Below are 10,659 nucleotides of genomic sequence, written 5' to 3' on the forward strand. Positions count from 1 at the left end.
AGTGCCGAAAGTCATCTCCCAATAGATCAGTGTTTGATGGGCTAAATGACCATTTACTTTGTTGTGTATAGTGGGCATCGTCAGACACACAAACAGTTCCCAACAGGTCCCGTGAGATTTGATTAGTCTCTCTATGAACAATGTTTTGCAGCCCATTATTGGCTCCTGAAGGCGGGTGTGCTGAACCCCTCTGGACAGGAAGTTTGTTCACACACGCCATTCGTCAGATGATGACATATCTCGACCAATGAGGTGTCACTGCCAGCAGAGGTGTGAAGACAAACAAGCATCAGCATGAACTCATTAACATATGATGTAATCATTAGTGAACAGGACTGTTTTTTCAGTTGATATTGTGTCTGAGAATGCAATAATTTAATCAAGTGGGAATTTTTTGATTTTTTTTTAACATAAAATGGGATTCAATTAGCATGTGTAATTGTAGAGGGGTTGCTGCCAGTCACAAATCCACAGAGAATTATCCCCGACTGTGCAGCTCCTCTCAGCTCTACAGAGAGTTTTTAACTCACTGGTATTTTGGTTTTAAGGCCCCAAACCTTTACTGTTTTCGTTCCCTCTCACAGCTCTAATAATAATACATAATAATAATAATAATAATAATAATAATAATCATAATAATTCCATACATTTATATAGCACTTTATCATAGACACTCAATGCTCTTCGGGGGACCACACTCTACCCCCACCAATATGCCTTACTACGCGCAGACACTCACCTCCTCTCATCATAAAACCCACTGGCGACCAAAGAGTTTGGTGTAGCTCAGCGCAGTGGTGGAGGAAGTACTGAATATCGGTACTTAAGTAAAAGTACAAATAACCAGAGACATTTATTTTAGTAAAAGTAGAAGTACAACGATGACAACCCTACTTAAATAAAAGTAAAAAGTACCTTATTTTAAATGTACTTTTAAGTACTAAAAGTAAAAGTACTTGCATAACGATTCATTCTCTTAATGTCTATATTCTAATAATTAACAAAAAAACAGTATGGACCATGGCATTTTAATTAAGTTAGTTTTAGTTTAATGTAATTGTGCTTACCATCTGTGGCCTAGTTTACATTCTGACTCACAATTCTGGTTATCTATCAGGGTGATCTGCATGAAGCTCGACTTTGCATTATTTCCCACGGGACAGTGAATGCTGCACAAATTTATTTAGTGAGAACATACGGGCTTGGACAACAAGTACGTGGCTTCACAGCTGAGGAGGACCAGGAGTGTTTTTAAGATAAATACGGGTTGTATATTAACCCTATGTCACCGGCTGCTTCACATATGACCAAGCAGAGTATGGGATCCAGCAGTACCGGGCGGCAGCGCACCTGGCCAATAAATGCTATTGAAGGGGTGGGCGCGTCTTGGCGTGGCCATAGTGGGATTCCGTAATATCTCGAGCGGCACCAGGAGCTGGATGTGGCGCTGCTGAAGGCTTCCTGCGGACTGCAAACATGTGGACGGTCAGGAAGAAGTTTTGACAGGGGAAAAACTGATCAGAAAATGTACCGGAACGTTGTAGAAATGTTGTGGAGTAAAAAGTATAGATAATTGCTGCAAAAAGTAAAAGTCAAAAGTATTCACTATTGATTGTACTTAAGTAAAGTACAGATACGTGAAAAGTTTACTGAAGTACAGTAACGATAGTTACATTCCACCACTGCTCCCTGAGGTCCAAAAAGTGCCTCGGAACACACCGAAGCAACGCTGACTTGAGCGTACGTTCTGCATGTGCGAGATGTAATATGAAAAATGAAAACCGGAAATGTCGAACCATCACGTGGGTCTGGCTTCTCCAGCTGACTGATAATGGCGGCTTGTTCGAAATACGACCTTGTATTTTACCAAAATAGTTCACTGAAACATGTAACATTTTAAGCTACTGAACCAAAGACTTTGGTGCAGCTCATCGGCAAATAGAGACTGGCTGTTGAATAAAGAGGACGATTTCGCAGGTTAAGAGGGTTAGGGTTAGGGGTGATGGGCTGCCGGAGTGCACCAACATGTTCGGACGTGGCCATAGCAACTGAGCAAAATATTACATAAGGACACAAAGTATAAGTAATTTCTGTGTAAGAAAACTTTTTTGGGTGGTGGACAGGTCAAACAAAAACTGGACTTTCATCCAAGAGACCAGGGATCGTGTCCTCTTTGAAATCAAAATTAGGGGGTAGTATTTTCTTGCCAACGATAGGGCGTCAATTAATGAAATGCTCCTCTGGGTCGTATAAGAGGGTAGGGATAAACAACCTATATTGTCATTGGTTTGGAAGACTTGTTGGACCCTTTAAAATCCTGCCTTTTCTGACTCTGTATCTTTTGGCCAACAATACGCTTTTAGTATTATTTTTTAACGCTAAAAACAACAAGACTACGCCAGTCCAATTCATTCAGACTGCAAAGGAGAGGAAAGATGGGAGGTGGGAAGCAGTGGCGGCTGCTGGTCATTCAAAGAGGGGAAGCTCATTTTTGGCCAACATCATAAAAATTGTCCATTTATTTAAATTAATATTATAATAATAATGTAATTAAATTATATAATAATAAATAATAATGTAATTAAATTATATAATAATAAATAATAATATAATACAATAATAATATAATTATTATAATAATAGTTTATAATATCCGTGAGAAGGTTTCATCAACAGGCATGGCCAGCAAAACATTTTCTTTGTCATAGCACTTCCAGTCAGCCAGCTAACTTTGTCATACCAGGAGAGCTAACAGACCTGTTACTTTGCCCTGTCTTTTGCACTAAATCAATCTTAAGTCTTGATCTAACCCTGCTGTTTAACTCTAAGTTTCTCCTTGTAAGGAAGACTTTCAAATGGCTTTGCCAAAATCAGGTCAACAATATTAGCATTGTCTGCCATCGTGTTCAGTTTGCTAGCTGGCTAGTTCACCCCTACAACACTAGCCTAGCCTACTGTATGAATAAATAAATGAACAAACGATCTAACAAAACGATATTAAACTCAAAGGAGGAAATGTGGGAATTATAGGTTAAACTGAAACAAGGAATGTGGTGTATAATTGTATGAAATGTATGATGAAAATTGCCAGCAATTTCACCAAGCAAATACCAAGAAAGAGGGTGCAGCAGCTCGTCTTTCAACAACACTTCCAAAATCTGCGATGCGACTGAGCTGAGCTGTGCTTGAAGTTGAACAGCTTTTTATAGTAAAAAATCGCTGTCAATCAAAAGGAGATACAGTCCTTCGACAGTCCCTCCAATCATCACACAGAAGCCCAGCGTCCAGGCCAGCCCACTGCTCCATTGACCCCCAGAGACGCTGAGCATCCGTGGGCGGGACATAATCGCAGCATTTATCCAATGACCGTCTAGTTTCGAAGCACTGAAAAAAAATGCTCAAAGCAGTCCCATTGAAGTCAACGGATGCTAGGCTTCAATGGGGAAATGCACTGAGACGCTACGGGAATGTATGAGAAGGAAATCGAGTCAGCTAATTCTGAACCAACTCGTCTACGAGATGAACGTATTATAACGCATTTTAGTCAATAAAATGTTAACGCAATAGTACATGTTTAACCATTACATTTTAGACATTTCCTTGCAGTCTTAAAGAAATCGCCACTGGTGGGAAGGCCCGAGGCTTGTAGAATCAGAATCAGAATAGTTAGAAGTCAGCACGGAATCAAGCAGAGGGCTGACAATACAGCTATTAGAAGGTAATATATGAAGTTGAAGCTAACTCTGACAGGTGTAGGGCAGCTAACATAAACTTTAGCTGTCTCCATGAAGCTCCCAGCTAATATTAAGCTCTTACAACTTGCGATGCAGTTAGGAAACAAGAACGAGCTAACTAATGGTAACATAAGCATTTTGGCTCGGTTTATGTTGATTTCCAAATCACTTTAAAACTATTTCCGATCCTTCTTCAGAACGGACGTAGCATCAGTGAAGTCACCCATTGGTTTGTTTACTGCTGTTTTGAAGCTAGGAGTTTGAATTTTGGCCAACACTATCTTTGTATTTTGAATACAGAAGTGACCATATTTGGTCAGCTGGGGAGAAAGACACATCTCAGCCACCATCCGGTCCGCTGTACACCGTGTATGATTTCACTAAGCAAAACGCCAGAGATGTTCACAAGTCATTTTTTGGAAGTCCAAGTCGAGTCTCAAGTCTTTGAGGGGCAAGTTCAAGTCAAGTCTCAAGTGTTTTGCCACGAGTCCAAGTCAAGTCTCAAGTATCTGGCCATCTGATCTGTCACTAACACTGTATTGTTAAATTTCATGAATTCAAAGCATGTCCTGTAGCTACCATCCATACAGTACAGTATCAAAATCAGTTGTTGGATAAATGTATGGGGTCTACTTAACACATCCCTCTAGCCCTTGGACCTGGTGAAATGTTAACCTAAGTCTTTCACATCATATCGATACAAATATAAAGATACAATTTGCTTGTTCTCAGGCAATCCCAATATTTTTGTTATATCTCTTTTCGGTGTTGTAATTTGTTGACGTCTCTAAGCACTCGTCTTACTCCCGGTAGCAGCAGAGAGCAGAAGCCAGCAGGCAAGTGTCATTTAAATAAACTGCTGGTGTACTTACAAACTTTCCAATCAATCGTTTTATGAGTACATAACCTATTTGTACTAGTGTAGAAGTTTGGTATCATTTTGGGCATTATTAGTGGGGTAATGTACAAGATACACTCTTGGATCCATTAGCGCCTGCACTAAGCTATTCATCTGATAATGCTAACTCGCCCAATATTCGACCCAGGTGAAAAAAGCTTTTGGGGGGTTGTTTGGCTCAAGGTCATGTTGCAAAGGACCCTAGGGTGAAATTACTCCGAACCATCACTTTAAGTGCGACTCAAGTCCGAGTCTCAGACTCAAGTCCCCATCTCTGTTAAACACTAGAGAGGAAACATTGCTGATCTTTAACTGGCTGATTTGAGTCATCCAATAGAGCTTTCCGGGCCTAATGTTGGGATTTATATGGAAAAAGTACACAGGGCGATACTCTGGTAAGAGGAAATTATGTTTAACCATGTATCCAGCCAATTTAAATAGCTCACGTTACTGTTTTGTCTGAGTTAATGTCATTTAATATGGTATGTGGCGTTTTCATTTGCCAGGTGCAAATGTGTCACCAAAACAATTCCCCTCCCGAGACTATTTTGCAGAATTGTGAATGGGTTAAAGAAATGCAAAACACCCAGAGTGTTTTTTTTCTCCTATCCCAGAATGCATCTGTGGACCTTACGCCACAGTGCTGTGGAGATAGAGCTAGAAATCCAAGACCACGGTTTCAATTGGATTTGAAAAGTTATCTGTAGGACAATATTAGGACAAAGTAAATGAAACAAGTGTAGAAAATGACAAAAGAGAGATTGATAGGGAGACAGTGTGAGAAGAAGGGTTAAAGCCAGTGAGAGCGATGATGGTGGTGGGATGTGCAGAGCGAGGGAGGAGGAGCATCAGAGTCAAACAGGGACTGAGAGAGAGGAGGGGGTGAAGAGAATGTGAGAGAGATAATTCAGTTACATGACTCAGGTTTGTTCAGAAAGCTGCCAGAGCTGCAGCTATCTGCAGATCTCTGCAGATGGAGGTTGAGGACAGAGCCGAGCTCTGCTTTCCACAGTTCCCAAACACCTCCTGCAGGAAGCCCTCGCCTCCTTGGCCCCAAACAGTTACCATTATGTTGTACTCCATCTCTCTGATCACTGTGGCTCTCAACCTGCTCATCATCATCTCTATCTCCCACTTCAGGCAGATACTAACTTCTCAGCTTCTCTCTACAGGATTTGTAACTTAAAAATGTGATCAGCTGCTGTATATTTAGAAGAATTGTCTTTGAGCTAGTTCTGAATAATGTTGCTCCAAATGTCTGACTTTAATGCCAGAGACTGTTGTTCATGTCCACTCTCTTAACAATATTAAGCATTGTTTCTGTCCACCGTGACCTCAACCAAGTCATTTTAACTGTCTACACTTAAACATATGGTTACTACTGATGTGGTGGAATGGAAAATGTTCAAACTCATTTTCATTTTGAATACTTGTTTTGTCACTCTTGTTGGTTTAATGGTGCTTTTCTCTTTCCCTCCAGGCAGCTCCACACACCCACCAACATCCTCCTCCTCTCTCTGGCTGTCTCAGACCTTCTAGTGGGCCTCGTGCTGATGCCTCTAGAAGTTCTCAGCAGAACATCCTGCTGGTTTCTTGGTGACTTTGTGTGTTCTACGTTTGATCTTCTTGCCATCATCATTCCCTCAGCCTCAATAGGTGACATAGTTCTCATATCAGTTGACCGTTATGTGGTGACCCTCTGCACTACACCACTAAAGTCACTGCAAGAAGAGTTAAATTCTGTGTTTGTGTGTGTTGGCTCTGTTCTGTTACCTACAGCCTTCTCTTTTTAATGGATTTTCAGTCTGAACCAGCGTGGTATAAATTCTGCTACGGAGAGTGTATTGTGTTCAATGAATACTTCTTACTGCTTTTTGATCTTTTTGTTAACTTTGCTGTTCCAGTTACTGTCATCATAGCTCTGTATCTGAGAGTATTTGTCGTGGCTGTGTCTCAGGCTCGTGCCATGCGCTCTCACATTACAGCTGTCACACTCCAGCATTCAGTGACTCCAAAGGCAAAGAAATCAGAGCTGAAAGCAGCCAGGAATCTTGGTGTTCTTGTAGTTGTTTTTCTAATATGTGTATGCCCGTTATACACCATAAAATTCATGGCTTACAACTGGATTATAGCTTTAATTAATAACTTTTCATACATTCTGTATTTGTCTAACTCTTGTCTAAACCCTGTGATCTATGCCTTCTTGTACCCCTGGTTTAGAAAAGCAGTTAAACTCATTGTAACTCTTCAGATACTGCAGCCTGGCTCCTCTGAGACCAACATGCTGTAGAGAGGCGGTGGAGGGACTGAGATCAGACTCGGTCTAAGAATTAAATTAATGTGCCTGTTGTTCAGTGAGTGAAACATCAAATACAGAAAGTGAAGACATGATTACCCATCTTTAAGTCTAAATTGTGTATGATCAACAATTGAAAGAACTGTGCTTCAGCTTTAACTTGTTGTGTATTTTGTCTCTCTGATGCTGCTGCATTTAAAGAATGAGTCATAAGCACCATATACTGTTTCTAGGTAATCACCCAGTTTAATGCAAGCTTTAAATTCAGACATGTATTGATCAGCGTCAGAGACAGAACCAGATACTCTTAATGAATGATGATTATAATAATATAATCATCATTTAATATAATAGAGAAAGAAACAATAAAATTAATATTAAAATATTAAAGTAAATATATAAAATGTATATATAAATATATAAAGGACAACCAAGGCAATTTTTAAAATATTTATTAAAAAATCCGTAAAAACATATTAGGTGGGACCCCCTCTGCACGTGGAAATTAACCCCCGAAGAGGTTTGGGTGTAGGGATGAAAGTGAGGCCTTTTTCCAGGATCTCCAGCTGTGTGGGTGTGAGGGAGAGAACAGTAGAGAGATTGGTTCTATGTGAATGAATGGGGGATGTATTCTGACAGTTGGTCCCTGTTATTAGTTTAATTGCTGTTTCTTTTCTTTTCTTTTTTAAAGAGCTTTATTAAGTTTTTACAAAATTACAATTTATACATTTAAACATACAGTAGGCTACCTGACAATATATACCATACAAAAATTACAAGAATATAACTAATAAAACAAACACGGACACAGAGGGTGATTAACGATGTTGTTTATTCTGCGTGTTTTGGCAGAGAGAAAACAGTTCAGGGTGGAGCAGCTTCAGACCGGAATAGGAGCTGAGTGGGGTGGAGAGCTAGTAGCACTGAGAGCTGGATGACGAGGATATCAGACAACAGATGAGCAGGTTGCGGCGTGGAAGTGGCAGGCAGGCAGGCAGCGGGAACAGACGGGATCTGATAGAAGGAGAGACAGGTTACAAACGTGGCAGAGACAACTACAATGTTGAGAGGGTAACAACTGAACTGAGATCGCAGTACGGAGCCAAGTTACCACAGGTGGTGTAGGAACGAACTGGCGCTGGAGAGGTGGCCAGCCCGGGTAGATAACTGCTGGTTGATTGGTGGCAATGAGCTGCAGCTGGAGGTAATGGCCACGCCCCCTGACCTAGATCCTCTGACTGGGCTGCACAGCAGGAGGAGACAGACACAGACAACACACACAGGGAAAAAGGGAAAAGGAAAACAAACGGGGACAGGAACAACAGTGCCGGACCGTAACACATAGAGCCTCTCATAAAGTGCATAGAGATATTTATAAAGTGCATGGAGTTTTTTTTTTATTTTTTTATTTTTTTATAAAGTGCATAGAGCGATTTTATAAAGTGCATATAGAGTTTTTATAAAGTGCTGTAGTTCACAGGTTAAAAGTGTCCCATGGAAGGAGCTGTTTTTTGTCCAGAGCTTTTCTTCTCCTGAGTTCAGCTAGCACTTGTTTGCACACATCGTCACTATTTATGACTGTTTGTTGAATAACCATACAGCATCTTGTTTTCCATAGCTTGATGCATACAATACATATGATTATTTGTAAAAGTTCTTTTTGTTTTTCTGATAGAGTCTCAACAACAATACAATACATGACAGATTTATATGAAATTACAAAATTAACACCATACACTTTTAATTTGTCCCAGACTTCTTTTGCCCTATAGCAATCCATCAAAAGATGCTGTTGGGTCTCGTCTTCGTCACAATTAATCATGGGACACTTTTTCGTTTTTACATAACAGCTCCATGAAACTACGGCTCTAACCGCAAGTCTATTCACTGACATCAGCCATCTCATATCACAAGATCTCTCCGAGAGGTTCTTATTTTTTAAAAATTTCAGGAAAAGAGTTCCTTCTAGTTGTGTTAAATTTTTTTAATTAATGTATCCACCATATTTATAATCATTAATTTTTTTAAAAATCATTTTACTTGGGAGGCCATTCCAGTCAATATTAAGATTTACATATTCATGAATAAAATCTCCGTAGATCAGGTAATACTCTGGACCTTGTCTGGCTCTCCCTCTCCGTTTCCTCCACTTGGAGCGATCTCCTGTCCAGAGAGCATTCCTAGAGATGGCTGCTGACATGTTTTTAATAAAGGCTATGTACAATTTAATTCTCATATCTACTGCCCCTAGCCCACCATATTCTTTACTTTTATACATGATTTCTCTTTTTGTTACTTCCCTGGTTGTACCCCAGACCAAATTTACACACTGTTTATTTAATTTCATTATCATTTTATGAGAAGGAGGAAAGATATTAGCTAAAAACAGGAGTTTGGATAAGATGAAGGTTTTAACAATGTTGACTCTTGATTTATAATTGGTGTTTTTATTTTCCCATTTTTTAACTTCTTCTTTAACTTCACAGAGTTTATTTTCCCAGTTTTTTTCACTACAGTCTTGATTACAAATTGTCAGGCCCAAGATTTTAATTTCATCCTTTACTTTTATGTCGATATCACGTTTGTTACTTTCAAGTCCGATCCAAACTCCCTCTGTCTTATCCTGATTTAATTTAGCTCCTGAAGCCAGTTCATATAAGTTTAGGTGATTAGTTAACACATCCATCTCCATCTGATTTTTAATAACAACAGTGACGTCATCTGCATAGGCCATGGCAGTGATTTTGGGCGCAAGGCCAACCCGAGTACCAGATATAAGCCTCTCGGAGTTTATGGTTTTAATAAGGGGGCTGATGGCCAGGACATATAGAGCAGCACTAAGAGGGCAGCCCTGTTTCACCCCTCTCTCTACATTAAAAGGTTCTGTTAAAATACCATTTACATTAATACACACACTAGATTTAACATACAGACATCTGATCAAATGAATAAAACTTTCTGGGAAGCCATAAGACTTCATTACAGTCCACAAATAGTCTCTAGATATATAATCAAATGCCTTTTTTTGATCCAGCTCGATTATATAGAAGTCTTTTTTATCAGGTTTATTAATCATTTCTCTTAATATGCAAAGGTTATCCCACATCAAAAACGGCCTTTAATGGCACACGTTTGTTCTTTTTCTATAATTTCATCTAATATGTTATTTACTCTATTCATAATTACTTTAGCTAATATTTTATAATCAGTATTCATTATGGTCAGATGTCTGTAGCTATTTATGTCGTTTTCATCCCCTTTCTTATATAATAAACACATTACACCCTGATAAAAGGATTCCCCCATACAGCCACTGTTTACACCTTCATTATACATCTCTGTGAGGACATTTGTTACATCATCGATATTTAGCTGATAAAACTCTGTAGACAGACCATCAGGGCCGGGGCTTTTACCAACGTTTAATTGTTTGATTGCTTGTGTCACTTCATCCTTTCTTATGTTTCCCACAAGTTCCATAAAGTTCAGTGAGCTGTATGAGGGAAGCTTATCTAATAAAATATTTACACAACCACTATCTATTTCTATATGTTTATATGCTTCTATACATAATTCTCTGATTACTTGCCTTTTCTGCTTTTCATCAAACACTACATCACCATCCTGTTTCTTTATGGATTTAATAAATTTACTTTGAGTTTGCCGTTGTCCAGCTTTAAGAGTATGTATTAAATTTCCTGTATTATCTGTATTTGTTTGCTTATAAATGT

General features: G+C 39.3%; 1 pseudogene; it reads left to right on the top strand.

Moving 5' to 3' along the window:
* The first annotated feature begins 5,605 nt into the window (after window positions 1–5,605).
* LOC120570007 lies at window positions 5,606–6,922 on the top strand (annotated as a pseudogene).
* Window positions 6,923–10,659: the final 3,737 nt, after the last annotated feature.

This window comes from Perca fluviatilis, chromosome 12 (assembly GCF_010015445.1).
Source record: "Perca fluviatilis chromosome 12, GENO_Pfluv_1.0, whole genome shotgun sequence".
NCBI lineage: Eukaryota > Metazoa > Chordata > Actinopteri > Perciformes > Percidae > Perca > Perca fluviatilis.